Here is a 15006-nt window from a genome sequence, read left to right on the forward strand (position 1 = left end):
AATGCATGAATTATGCATGCGCTGCCCATTCTTTAGTCTCCGAGCAGAATGACAGGGTTTGTGAAGTCGCCTCGGATAGTTTCTTGCATTAAGTGACTGCAGTGAAATGCTTAATATTTCCAGGCATAGAAGCAGCATTGACTGGGGCCAGCCGAATTTGGAAGATGTAAATCTGCCGGCTCGCAGCACAGAATGCTGCATTTGAAAGTATTGCTCTGTGGAGGGAGCCAGCTCTGCTGTCATCTAACCTGCTCTCCCCAGAAGGTTGGCTGAAGGATGGGAGCGGCTGTGCCTGCCTCTGAGGTCACAGCGTGAAGTCCTTTTAACTTGCTTTCTGCTGCAGGAGAGCGACGGTTCGTGGTTTAACTGTCATTGCATTTAACCAAATGGACAATTTGCAATAGATATTATGCCCCAAACGACAGATAACTCAACATATGAGGTAAGTTCAAGGTTTTTTGCTAGGTTAGGGAATTTGAGAAATAGAATGTGCTGAGTTAGGATAGTGATGATGCCGTTATTAGGAAGGTTGACTCAGACCTCAGTATTGCAACGCCGGAGTCAGGGCTCTCAAATGGTATGTGAATAAACAAGTGCCTTATATGTTTGGCAGTATTGGAGCATAGTAGGCTATTTTATGTTTCATGCAACAGCTTTTGAAGAATGTACCAGAGCTTCAGATGTGTCTGAGACAGCAAATTTGGGAGGGGCAGCTGGAGAGTGAGTGGAATAGAGAAGTGAAAATTCCCTCCTTGTGGGGAAGTTTCAGCAGGGCTGTGGCGTCCTGTTGGCTCAGATTATCCTTAATGGCAGCATTTTCAAATTCTAGTGAGACAAGCCGGTAGACCCCAGAAATGCTTACTCTTTCTTCTAGAAGTAGAGGGGAGCACCGGTACTCACGTCGAATATTACGTTACATGCAAATCCAGCAGATACAATTAAAAGAATTTGGAGTAGCATGTCCTTGAGAGAAGATCTTGTTGTCAGAAATAGGACAGTTTAACTTCTACCCGTAGTGTGTGTTGTTGTTGTTGCAGCTTTTTTGGCCGGGACTGGGTTTGAACCTGCCACCTCTGGTATATGGGGCTGGTGCCCTACTCCTGGAGCCACAGGCGCCACCCTACCTCTAGTGGTTTTTCTTTCTTTTTTTCCTCCTCTCAAGGAGGAATACCTTAGTTTAAAATGACTCAAGAAGAATACCTAAGAATACCTTAGTCTAAAATGTACAGGTAGATGGCATATTGTGCAATCTATCCCCAGAAGAGTTTCATTTCTTTCTTGGTGTTTTAAAAATTAAGCTTGAACAATCGTAGCATTCAATACACTAAGGAGACAACTAAAATTTACAAAAACAGGAAAAATGCAAAATAATAGGGTTCTAGTATTATGTTTGTCAGAAATCTTTATGAATGAAAGCTGCTTACTTAAATAGCATGGGAAATAATTAATAAGTTTACAAATGATGGCCATCACAGTATGAATTGATGAACATCTCTGGAGGATGAGAAAATAGCATTAACAAACATTCAATAAGAGACTCCAGATACAGAAAAATTTTTTAAGGATGTTTTCAAGAGGAAATTTATATTATTAGTAGAAATATATATATGTATTTTCTATAATAAAAATTTATAAAATATAACATATACTTTATAATAGGTGTATATATCTACTTCCACAAATATGTTTACTGATACTGTTTTTAAAACATATTTGCTATATCAAGAACCAATCACTGGTGAGGACAAAGAATGTGTTGAAAATACGCATTCTTTTAAAGAAAGAAATACAGAGCAATGATGATAGAGCCGGAGAAAACTACTTTTTTAGTATTTCACAGTGCATTTCAATTTTGCTACCGTGTTACTACATTACTTGGGTTTCCTGTCACCTGCCTCCTGGTGCTGTGAGCAGAACCCATGATAGGGAGTGTTTAAATCTTCACAGCTGATCTAGTTTAGGCATAAAAGGAAACCCACACGTGGTCTTTTTCCTTAGGGAGGGGAAGAAAGGAAGGAGAGGTAACTACCTATATATCTTGGCAGTCTTCCGATGCTGAGTCACGGTGTTCCGTTCTGTTCAAATACCTCTGGCTGAGCTCCCCCATAACCAGCTAATAAAACAGAGTCTAGAGGAAAATGAGGAGGAACCGAGAGGGGCTGAAACGTAGAGATATTTGTGGCCTAATGACACAAACTTCTAATTCATGAGTGGAGTGGCTGTGCTACTTGTTGGATTGATCTGGCGGAGGTGACAATGGGAGCATGGAAGCCTCCGTGCTGATGACAAGATCAGAGCAGCAGCATTAATGGATGAACTTGGGGAGATTTTATAAACAAAGGGATCCAAGAAGTGCTGCCTTTGTACTTATCTAAACCTCCCTATCTGCCTTCTGTTCTCAACCAAAACCATTAATCGAGCTCATATAAAATTCTTGAATACTTTGTGGTTAAAGAATAGTTCCCGGATCACGTCAGGAAAATCTAGAGTGAGACAGGCAGTTTCTACTTCCCACAGTAGTTAACATTAATTTTTATAGGCAACCAATTGGGAAAAACTAAGAAACTAATGAAAATTTTAAAATATCACCCTCAATATATATGAAATGAAGCACCAAAATTAGCTTAGGTAATGATTATTTTGGCAAGTTTTAATCATTGAGACATAATTGGTAAAGGAGACTGATAATATTATAAAAAGATACAATAAAAAGGAATGAGGGGAAATAGGATGAGTGTTAAAATATAAAATATTTTTGAAAGAATATGTGTTTTTGAAAGATTTTTGAAAGAGTATGTAGTTATGCCTCTTAAATCAATATATAAAAATTTGAAATAACATAGTTCATTAATGTAAGATTTTTCACAAATAAATTCTAAGGGTGACTTAGTAGAGTGACAAGTAAGTTCACAGAGAATATTTTAAAATGGTAAGCTGTAAATTTTCTTATAGGTAACAAATACTGGTGCTGTTAAGGGATATGGGTACATACATCATAATAAATCTAACCTGGATGTGGTGGCTCATGCCTATAATCCCAGAAACTCAGGAGGCTAAGGCAGGAGGATTGCTTAAGCCCAAGAGCTTGAGACTAATCAAAGCAACATAGTGAGAAACCGTCTCTGCAGAAAGTAAAACACTTGGTTGGATGTGGTTGGCCACTCCTGTAGTCCTACTGGTCGGAACAACAAGCCCAGGAACATGAGTCTGCAGTGAGCTAAAATTATGCCATTGCACTCCAGCTTGGGCTAGAGAGAAAGACCTGGCAAAGTCAAACCAAAACAAAACAAATCCAAAAACTGAGTAGAAATTTCTATATGTGTTCATATATACCATGTATATACACACACATATATATGGTATACATACTTATATATAGGCACACACACTATATTTAACTAGGATTATGGGAAAGTTATGGATCCCTTACAGAAGGTTAGGAGACTTTTAAAAGTCACCAAAGTGTGGTAATATACCCATTTCTTCAAATACATACGCACATTGATTAGGTCAGAGCCTATATTTGCATGACAAGGAAATTTCCCATGAGGTTCTTCAGTTAACAGTACTGAGGAGTTGTAAGCTCTGTCAAATTCACAGAACACTTTTTCAAGTGTGAATCTATAACAAAGAGTGATGCCAACAGAATCCCCCTCCTTTTCTCTTCCACTGGTGAAAATACTACAAGTAGTTCTTCCTCCAAATATTTTCCCTGAGTGATTAGTTTATGAAACATCTTCCTCTCAGATATGGTTTTAGGAGGTGACCTTGAGGAGTTGACTGTGTCATTTTAACGGCTTCACACAGGTTTAAACAACGTTTCCCTATTATAAAAATGCCCTTCACCCTGTGTTTCATTGCTTAGCGCTCTCTTTTCTTTCACAGGACAACTCAGTGTGACAAGACAGCATTTATTAAGGATTCTGGGGGTGATTTTGCTAAGGTACTATGGTTCTGTGGATGCAAAAAAGTTGAAGGCCACGTATGTTTAATGGGAGCAAATAAATTAAATAGAGGAAAAAGAGGTACAACATAGGCTCAGCCAAACTATTTGTAAAAAAAATTGTGCCTTCATAGGAGAAATGAAGACCCATATTCAAATTTTAAAAGAGAGCCAGGACTAAGACATTCCTATAGTCATGAATATAAAAATTAACACTGTGTATTCTAACATTAGGACTGAAGCAAAAGGATTGGGTGGGTGCAGTTGAGATTGAGCAAGTTATTAAGAACTTAACTGCCAGAATAATATGTTTAAGCTTGATTTTATAAGCATGGGGGACCCACAAACAGTATTTAATCTCACAGGAGGCATTTCGTGCTAAAGAAGTTTATCACCCATGTGTTAGCTAAATTCTCAGCATTTCACTTTATTGTGTGTTAATCCTAAATGAAATACACTCAAGCACAAGATAGTGATGTTTCAGTCAGGGAGGACCACATATATAACAATGATCCCATAAGATTATAACACCTTTTTTTTTTTTTTACTATATTGTTTCTATATTTGGATATACAATCCTTTCCATTGTGTACCAGTTGCCTACATTTGTACTGTAGGAGCTCTACCACCATATCTCTGGCTTGTCCAATAGCTATATCATCTAGGTTAGTGTAAGGCCACTCCCTGGTGTTTGTGCAGTGACAACATGGTGCACTCCATTATTTCAAAATACCATCACTGAACAAAGTTAAGAACAGTGAATGATGGTGAGGGTTAGAGGAACTGAAACATTTAAAACATGTTTGATCTTTATGGCTTTTAAAGTTTCTCCTTAAGACTGTATCGTATAAGTTATTACTATAATCATAATAGCCCTTTGAGATATAAACTTTTGATAAAGAAATTCAAGTGGGAAATTGGTGATGATTTAGGCTGGGAATAGGTTAGAAAAGATACTAGTCATGCTGGCAGATGGAAGGGCAGCAAGGTAGGTGGCAGAGAGGGAATCTGTAGGCGGGGCTGTGCCAGAAAGAACAGAGGAATTTAAACAGATGGAAGATGATATATTAGTTGGCAGAGAGAGACGCTGAGTGACAAGCTGGAAAAGCTATTGAAGGATTGGTAGGATAGGCAGCCAAGAGGTGAATTAGATGCACCAGTAATAAAAGAAATAGGTCAGTATGAGGGCATCCAAGTTCCATAACAAATAGGTAAGAGTCATGGAAAACAACTATGATGTGTTCCTTTCCTGGAACTGAGAAAATGACTTTTATTAAACCCTTGTAAAATCCTTTGAAAGGATGATGAACAATAATCTTCTACAGAGGAAAATTTTTAGCCTAAAATTCAGAAATGCTTACTTCTGGGGAAATTTATTCTGTAAAATTATCATGAACGTAAAATTTATTTCCTTCGTTTGGGTTTCCTGTTAAATATAGTTTGAGTTCTGGTCCTGGCTTGGTTAGTATATATGAAGATCTGGTTGGGAAAATATTATTGAAGCATAATAAAAGTAGAGAAGAAGAATTTCAAGCCCCTTCACAAACAGAATTTATCAGACTATGGAAAATGCAAATATAACCTTATCTTTGTAAAAATTCTTTGTCCTTTGTAAGTGATAATATCAGTGTCTCAGTGAACATAAAGAAGATGATCACAAGTCACTGGGTCTCTCTGCTGCTTTCAGAATTACCGACTCTTAAATCACCATGTTTTTAGGCAATTATTCATACTTATAAGTACTTAGTAAGATTGTATAATGGAATTGAATCACTTTTAAAATGGCAGCTGTCATTGTGGGTTGATGTGGAAGTTCCATGCTCAGTAATATTTGTAGGAGGTGTTTAATATGGCCATACCGATTGACCTTCAGATAGTTATAGTTTTCTAAGTGGAAGAGACACTTCAATTTGCCACATGTACAAATTTAGAATTCACATTCTTTCCTTTCCTTTTTCCACGTAGCGTAAAACTTATTTTTCTGAAACTTTCAACCATATTTCTCAGGCTACACTATTGCTATTCTACATAGGAATAGATTCTAGTATTTGATAGACTAGTGGGAATATAATTTGTTGTATATTTCAAAATAGGTAAAATGTAGGAATTGTGATGTCCCCAACACAAAGAAAAGGTAAATGGTTAAGGGGATACTTATCCCCATTACCCTGATTTGATCATTACACATTGTACACAGGTATTAAAATATCACCTGTGCCCTCAAATATGCGTGACTTTGTGACAGTTGTGAAAGAAACAACTTTCTTTAATAAAGATTGTGAAAGAAAAAAGAGGAATTTTTAATTCTCCTGGGGAGATGCTTTAGATCCTTTTTCACTCACCTCACTCTATATAGGAAAGAAAGTGATACTAATCAGGGGGTCTCCTATATATGACTGAAGAGTAGAGAGGACACCACTCTGCTTTGATTATCCTTATAATCCTTGTGTTTAGGACCATGCCTTAAGCCTATCAGATGTTCAGGAAATATGTGCTGAATGAAGGATTATGTGACTTAATTTATTCATAGTAAGATATTATTGTTTAAGTCACATCATCAAATTAATGCTTTTCTAGGGACTTGTTATGTTTAATGGACATAGCCCATATAAGATAAATCTATGGTAGTAGATTTGGTTTTTCAATGAAAAAATCTAACTTGGACAAGTTTAAATAACTGGGGGGTGCTTATTGGAAGGATATCCATAGTGTATGACTAAAGGGGATACAAGCATATATTGGGGAGGATGGGGAGGGGTGTAGCTGAATCGAGAGCATACCTGTAACTGGAGACTGAGTGCCACATCAGCACAGTCAGCTTCTCTGAGTGTGGCTCCAACCTCAATGAGGATCAATTGTTTTGTGCCTTAGACAATATGCCTGGTTGCCCAAATATAGAGACCTTTATATCTTGTACTGCTTCCCTCCCCCTCACTATCAGTGACCATATATTGCAATCGTTTTTACAAAGACAGTATCATAAATGGTCAGTTTAGGTGACTAGAATGAGCATGGAGTTTCCATTGACATATTGATTAGAAAATTAAAGCAAAAATATGTGGGTCTACAAAAATATATTAGTAAAAGGGAATTACTAAAGATATTTTAAAGATATTTAAAAGAGAATTAGTAAAGATATTTTAGTAAAAGAGAAACTGTCTTTTGCAGAAGTTAATAGGAAGATATAAATAATTAAAATGCTTTTAATTATTTTAAGGAATAATCTCTGTATTTTCAGACCCTGTGGGAACAATATGGCTCGGCTTATCTTCCTATGCCCAGCATTTAGTACATTGCATGGTATATTATAAACAGCTAGTTTACATTTGTATGATTAATCTATTAATCATAAAGACTTCTTGACTCGCATAATTAATTCATAATAGTTTAGTGAAATATGCTATAATGAAGCTGTTGCAACAAGAAGAAAATATTTACAAAAGCTAAATATATTCCATACTGTGGCCTTTTCATAGTTAAAGGACAAAGTGTTTAGAAATAAATGGCGTACGAGACAAGGTGAAGACTAGACCACAAAGAATGCATCTGGTTGGGTCTAGATTTATATCATGTTCTAAATAATGGCTTGAAATAGTATACTGTTTCTTTGGAATTTCTTGAAGAGGTTAAATACATGGGAAATTCTTGAGAGGAATACAGCTAAGTAGAAATAATAATAAAAATATTGAAAGAAGTAGCTATTTTTTCCAGTATACTTAGCTAGAAGTGTGAGAACATGGCAAAATGTTTACATAGATATATTTGGATGAGGCCTTTGCCAGAGACCAGGAATGCCAAATATCATTGATTTTTTTAATAAATGCCATACTTTAGTCATATTTGTAGGAAAAATGTTTTTGGCCCAATTATTGTTTTGAAGTTATAAATTAAAAAAGGACAAATACAACTATTTTCTTTCTGTGTTCATTACTGCAGTAAGATGTAGCCATCACCTCTGAAAATATTAATACGAGTGACTTTAGGCAAAATTCTCCTTTTAAGTTAAATTGAACATAAATAGATGCTTCTTGCAATAGTAAAAAAAAAAAAAAAATTCAGTAATCCGAGAGTGAGATAACTTAAAATCTGTCTCTTTAGATCTTCATCAGAAATAAAATGAAATCTTAGAATTGGAAGGGATCATAAAAAAGTTGTTACTAACCTTAATTTCACTTGTAGAAATCAATTTTCTGTTGATTGATTCTTACTGAGGACCTACTATTTAGGCACTGCCATGTAAGGAAAATAACTTCAAAAGGTCACATAGTTAAAAATTTAATAATAATATGATAATTCCAGTTACTTTTAAATTATGGAATTCTTGATTCAGGTTTATGTAATTACTTTTTTAGTTTAAGGGAAAACGATTTTTTATGAAAATTAACTATTTCAAGAAGCATTCTTAGGAAAGGCAACTTCAGTGAATCAAAATCATCCCTCTGTAAACACATAGACTTCTTAGATCTTTACCACAGAAGTGTAATGTTGGAGAAAGTCACTCATGGGCACTGATTAGGAGATTGGGAGCCATTGAGACATGGTCAGCATCAATGTCAACTTAATTCTTCTGAAGAAGAGCTAGTCACGTGACAGTTGGCTTGCTGAAAATGCTCTGGTTTACACATATTGTTAAACAGAAATTTTAGTAAGTTGGGTGTGGTGGCTCAGACCTGTAATGCTAGAACTCTTGGAGGCCGAGGCAGGTGGATTGCTTGAGCTTAGGAGTTGGAGATCAGCCTGAGCAAGAGGGAGACCCCATTTCTGTAAAAGAAAAAGAAAATAGAAACAGTAGCTGGGCATTGTGGCAGATGCCTGTAATCTCGGCTACTAAGTCAAGAGGCTTAAGCCCTGGAGTTTGAAGTTGCTGTGAACAATGATGTCATAGCACTCTAGCCTGGGCAACAGGGTAAAACTTTGTTTCAAAAAAAAAAAAAAAAGAAAGAAAAGAAAAGAAAAGAGGAAAGAAAAGAAAGAAAGAAAAGAAATTCCAGTAGTTTGTAAACAAGAGAAAAAGTGTGAAACTTGAAATGCAAGTTGTGTGATTTTCCATTTGTCATAGAGAAGACTGATTAGATTAAATTGGCCCAGCAAAATGCAGATATGCACTGTATTAAAACAATGAAGATCATATCGCCTACAAATTAGGTGACATAGAATGAAGAACACAGTGAATTTAATTTGTTGGTCTCTGGGATATGTTACTGCCATTTTCAGGGCAAAAGTATACTCGGTTTATTGTGTTTTGTTGATAGAACAATCCACTGTTCAAAAAAAAACAATGGGGGTGGTGCCTGTGGCTCAAGGAGTAGGGCATTGACCCTATATACTGTGGCGGGTTCAAGCCCAGCACCAGCCCCGGCCAAAAACTGCAAAAAAGAAGAAAGGAATGGGTATACCAATATTCATTCATTTTGTACTTCCTTCTGTGCACTCTGATAAATGTTTTACATATTTACTTAAATGTCATCATTGGAGGTAAGACAATAAGTATTTTTAAATGTGTTCATAAAAGACATTATTTTAATTTTATTTAGGAAATATTTTTGTCAGATGTGGCACATACGTGATTAGTTGTTTAAAAATAATTTAGATGTTTTTATGAATCGAGCATTACATAATTGTATATTAAACAAATTACAAAGAGATGTAGCCCCTTATTTATTTATTATTTGCATTAAGAATAGATTGAATTAGTTTGGACAATAAAGAAAAATCAAAAAATGTATATTGGTGGAATTAAAATTAAATATTCCCCAAAGTCATTAAAAATGATGCTCGTCAGACTTAGATACTTGGATAAACTGAATCACATGGTGATGTTTGTGGTCTAAAATGAATTCTGCCAACAAATGAATTAAAAAGAGTCAGTTTGTAGGCGATAGAAAAAAATTACTTTAGCAATGGTACTACAGTAGAAATTAGAAAAAGAGTAAACTCAAGCAGATAATTGGTAAGAAAAAGGGAACATCTATCAGTCATTTCAAGAGAAAAAGAAAAAACGTGGCAAGGATTGTGCTGAAGGTATTAAGAATGCAAATGCTTCCTGAAGTCTCAGCATGTTTCCATCCCTGGTAGAGCAAGAAAGTTTCCCCAGAGTCCTTCCCCACCATGACAAGGTCCGGCTCATGTCTCTCATCAAACAAGGTAGATTTTGCAAGAGTTTGATGAGAAATCATTGGGCAACTAGCTCTGGTCTTGATGTGGCTCCTTCTGACTTCTTTTTGTTTCCTAATCTAAAATTAATCAATCAATAAATAATAGCACTGGAAAGAAGCAAGCCAACAAACCAAAATCTTTGATAAGCCTAGGGAAAAGACTGCATTGACATAGTTAAATTCCCAAGATCCTCAGTTTTTTAAGGATGGACTTAATGGCTGGGATCATTGCTTACAAAATCATCTTAAACTTGATGGAGCTTATATTGATAAATGGTTAATATCTTTACTTTTTTCTACTTTTTTGCACACTTTTTGAAGTTCCCTCAAATTTCTTTTGCAATATCTGTAGCAAAGGACTCCAAATCAGCCAAAGCTTTCATTGAGTTTTAACATTTGTATTTTAGAGGGGAAAAAACCTGGATTCACTAGTGGTTACCGCTTCTTTCAATTTGTGCCACTTTCAAACATTGTGCCTCCTGTTTATGGCAATTAAAAATGTTAACTGATATTAATTTGAACTTTATTATTTTCAAAGATTGTCAGGGAACAATTAAAAAATGTAAATTTATAATGTGGGTGGCAATTAGGATCTATCTTCCTAGTTATGTCCACGTGCATCCTTAAATATGAAGTGGAATTATAGCATGAAGAAGCAGGTCATTCATCTAGACTTGAGTTTCTACACCTTAATTGTCATAGGAAGAGTAAGTTTTAGGCCTTGACAGAATGGATTTTCAGGGATAGTATGTGACACCAGAATTAAGATTTCATATATGGGACAGGGCCCGTAGCTCAGTGGGTAGGGCACCAACCACATGCCCCAAGGCTGGTTGGTGTAAACCCAGCGTGGGCCTGCTAAACAACAATGACAACTACAACAAAAAAATTACCCAGGTGTTGTGGCAGGTGCCTGTCATCCCAGCTACATGGGAGGCTAAGGCAAGAGAATCGTTTAAACCCAAGAATTTGAGGTTGATGCGATCAGTGACACCACGGTACTCTACCGAGGGCAATGGCTTGAGATGCTGTCTCCAAAAAAAAAAAAAAAATTCATATATAAAGAATGTACCTATATCTTTTAAATTTTCCTTTAAATTATTGTTTTCCCTAGTTTCATTTGTATAAAGTCCAGTTTTCTCTTAGAATTCTTTTGTCAGAGAAATGTTTAATTTTATCAACAAATATTCATCTTATTAGATGTCGTTAAGCATCTTCTAGCTAAAATTTATGTTCAGTTAAAAGGCAATGTGGTAATTATGTTCTAGGCTAGGTTACTGGATTCCCTTCATACTGGTCTCACATTTGTTACTGTGTGAAGACTTTCATTGACTAGGTAGGCTGTTGTAATTTCATTTTGAAAGCATTTGTGTATATATTACATATAATAAAAACTAACGGTGAATAATTTATGAGGTGGCGTTTAGACTCTCACCTGTTTTGAATGAGTCAAGGTTTTCAAATACTATTTGGGGATTTATGTTAAGCAGTAATCTGACTCATCCAGTTCCATTTAAAAGAGACATAGGTGCAATCAACTGAAGAAAGGATATTTCAAAAAGCTTTTTCCAATGAAATTATTTTTTGCAGGCTTTTCAAGGATGTGTGTTCTGTGTCTGGGGCTCAGAAAATGTGCTTAGTCTTTAGGGCTTCTGAGAAATGAAACTCCTATGAAGTTGTACTGTCCTGAATTATATATGGTGGCTTCATAGTTCAGACAGAATTGAGAACATCAGCTTCTCTTTATTGAAAAAAGAAGATAGTAGGGATTGGTATAAAGGAGAAAAATCATAGACAATTCCTATGAATTGTCTCCTCAGACAAAATAAATGTGATCTAGGAATGTAATGGGATAGGTCCATAAGGAATTAGCAAAAGACAACATCCCTGCACAGTTAGAAGGATCAACAAATAAGGATCATCAAACTGTGGATTAACTAAGAACAAGAAAGTGTGAATGTAGTGCCTTGAGATTTTAGACAAATGGCTTAATCTCTGTAAGCTTCAGTTTACTAATCATCAACACAAGGATTAGTGATACCTGACTCCGCCAATTCTCAAATGGCTCATGAAGTACAAATGAACTGTTCATAATCTTTCTGCCTCTGAAAAAAGGCAGCAAGACCAAAGAGTAAATTTAATATTAGAAACAACAATAAAACCTACACACTTGATTAACAAGATTGACTTTTTATGAGCAAAACATATATATGGTTAGTATATATGGTTATATATATATATGTGTATATATATGGTTTTATATATGTGGTTAGTTATTCGAAGAAAGTAAAACACAAATAAATGCAAAATATGTACTACTGACTGACTCCAAAACAACATAGTGTAGCTTGGAAATCATACTGAATCTCTTAACCAAGACTGATTTACAACTCCACTGCCATCCAGTCTATCCTCTGATTCCACAAATACTAATAGTGCAGCTTGGTTAGAATTTACTAGGAGAAATAAAGACAATTGGTGCTCGACAAATGTTAGTGTATTGGATTTATTCTTCACCATCTGAAGAATTTCTAGAAAGGAGACTGAGTCTCCATGAAATGCTAACAACACTTTCTTAAATACATTTGTAGTAATTGCTAATATATAGTAGTTATTGGTATTATTATTATTTTTTAGAGACAAAGTCTCACTTTGTCACCCTCAGGAGAGTGCTATGGTGTCAGAGCTCATAGCAACCTCCAGCTCTAGGGCTTAGGCAATTCTCTTGCCTTAGCGTCCCAAGTAGCTGGGACTACAGGCACCTGCCACAGGGCTATTTTTTTATTGTTGTTGTTGCAGTTTGGCTGGGGCTGGGTTTGAACCCGCTACCTTTGGTATATGGGGCCAGCACCCTACTCACTGAGCCACAGGTGCTGCTCATGATTGGTACTATTAAAATAAAGATATTCAAACAATATCTCAGCTATGCTGTATGCAACCAAAGCAAAACAAATAAGGAAGAGCCTATGTATGTATGTATGTATGTATCTATCTATCTATCTATCTATCATCTATTTATCTTTTTTGTGTGTGTGCCAAGATATAGAAACTATCTTAGAATCAATCAATCAACTCTTTAGGAAATGATAATAAAATAGCATGTTTACAAATACATCATTAGCATTATAAGTAACACATAATGAGTTAATTCTATTTACATTTAACTTGTGTTTTCTACAAAGGCACCCAGAGACTTGCCTTGCTCACTCTTCCTGGACTCTCCTTCCATGGACATGCCTTGTAAACACACCTGTAGTTTCACCTCATTATGAAATTAATGTATGACAAATCATTGTTCATTTTCAATTTTTCTAAGGACTGTTCGCTAGCAGTCATTTGGCGTGCAGTTCCGAAGAACTTGGCGACAGTTATCTTTTCTTTCTCTGAATTGATTTATTACTTTTCATCTGTTAAATTAGATGTATGCCAAACCATGTCCTGCTGGGCTATCTAGAGAGAGTTGTGGTAAAAGGGGTGAGTAGTTACTGAAATCTCTATTCCTTAATGTGTCATAAAACAAAATGGATTTGTTACAGCCTCAGTCTATTCCTTGATAATTCTTTGTATTCAAAAAAAAAAAAAAAAGCTTTAGAAGGCACAAACCCCATCTGAATCCATTATTGTTCCTATTTCAAATGACATTATCAAATTATCCAAAGTGATGTTATGAAAATATGAGCCGGTCTAGAGCAAGTTGCCTGTCTGGATGAATAAGTATCAGTAGCTTTTGTATTCCTCAGCTGTCTAGGAGAGTCTAGTGGGTGCAGAGACATACCAATTGATATGAAGGGGTTTTTTTTATTTGTTAATGGGAGATGTGGATGAAACTATTTGCTACTTTTGCATTATTACTGCACTAAATCTAAACCAATTATGAATTATTCAGTTCCTGTTTTATCCTTTTTCATTTTGAAGTTCAAAATACCATTTGTTTAGCATAAAACACCCAGGTGTCTTAGACACAAAGTCACTTTCATTTAGGTAACTTTCAGATTTTTAACCCATGAAGTGCAAGTATTTCTGCTGGGGTTCTGACTGGGATTGCATTTTCTATGCAGTGAATTCTCGGTTTACTACACATCAAGATCTTTTCCAAAGCCTTTGAGTAGACATCTGATAGCGGTGGAAATGGAGACTCTTTGGATTGCGTTCGGAGTCAAAGGTATTAACAGAGCTCCCATGTACACTGAGGATCAAAAACATTTTAGTAAAACCCAAACTTAGAAGCAGGTCTTGTCTTCAGTTTATACACAACTCCTTTCACTTTTCTCTTCCCCTCCCATCCGCCTTCTTTTTTCCCAGTGCACTGAGATGAAAGCCCTAGCTTTAAAAAAAAAAAAAAAAGGCTGTGCAAGCTTGCATGTGCACATACCTATACGTGCTTTGAATCACATTTCAAAAAGGAGAGGGACTCTGTGTGAAATAGGCAATCAAAAAATAAATTCCATCCATGTTTTGGGATTTCCCTGGCACACTTATCTTTTAAAAACTCTCAGCCTCTCCAGGGTTAGTCTTCCTAGGAGATTTATATGCTCATTTTGTTAAAACAAAAACGAAAACAAAAACCCACAAACCTACATTTGCAAAATTGTTATACACACATCATTCTCCATTTGTAATCCTCAGCTATATATAATAAGGTCGGTAGGAAGGGTATTTTTCTTGCTATTTTATAGATGATAAAATAGAGTCGGATTTTTAATCTTAGCCACTCTGAGACCACTGCTCTTACAAGTACAGAGTATGACTGTGGCTTGGCTTTCAAGCTTTTTGCCAGATTTCCCACACACCATTTACTTAATCAGAAGTGTTTATTAATATTTTAAAGAACACATGTGCCTTTTTTTTTAGTGCCATCTTGTTTCAATTATAAATGGCACATTTTCCCCTACTTTTATGTTCCTGAAA

The 15006-nt window shown here is 35.8% G+C and overlaps 1 protein-coding gene across 3 annotated transcripts in view; it reads left to right on the forward strand.

The window, feature by feature from the left end:
- The window catches only part of CNTN1 (contactin 1), a 344737-nt gene that overhangs the window by 131333 nt on the left and 198398 nt on the right, over nucleotides 1-15006 (forward strand). The window contains exon 1 of one of the 3 annotated variants that reach the window (XM_012807476.1): nucleotides 75-442. The exons of the other annotated variants lie outside the window; for them this stretch is intronic. The gene's annotated coding sequence lies outside the window, so the exon portion shown is untranslated. Of the gene's footprint in view, nucleotides 1-74; nucleotides 443-15006 lie in introns of those variants that run through there. 3 annotated transcript variants of the gene reach the window in all.

The sequence above is a fragment of the Otolemur garnettii genome, unplaced genomic scaffold (assembly GCF_000181295.1).
Source record: "Otolemur garnettii isolate 467f Iridium unplaced genomic scaffold, OtoGar3 scaffold00070, whole genome shotgun sequence".
In the NCBI taxonomy this organism is placed as follows: domain Eukaryota; kingdom Metazoa; phylum Chordata; class Mammalia; order Primates; family Galagidae; genus Otolemur; species Otolemur garnettii.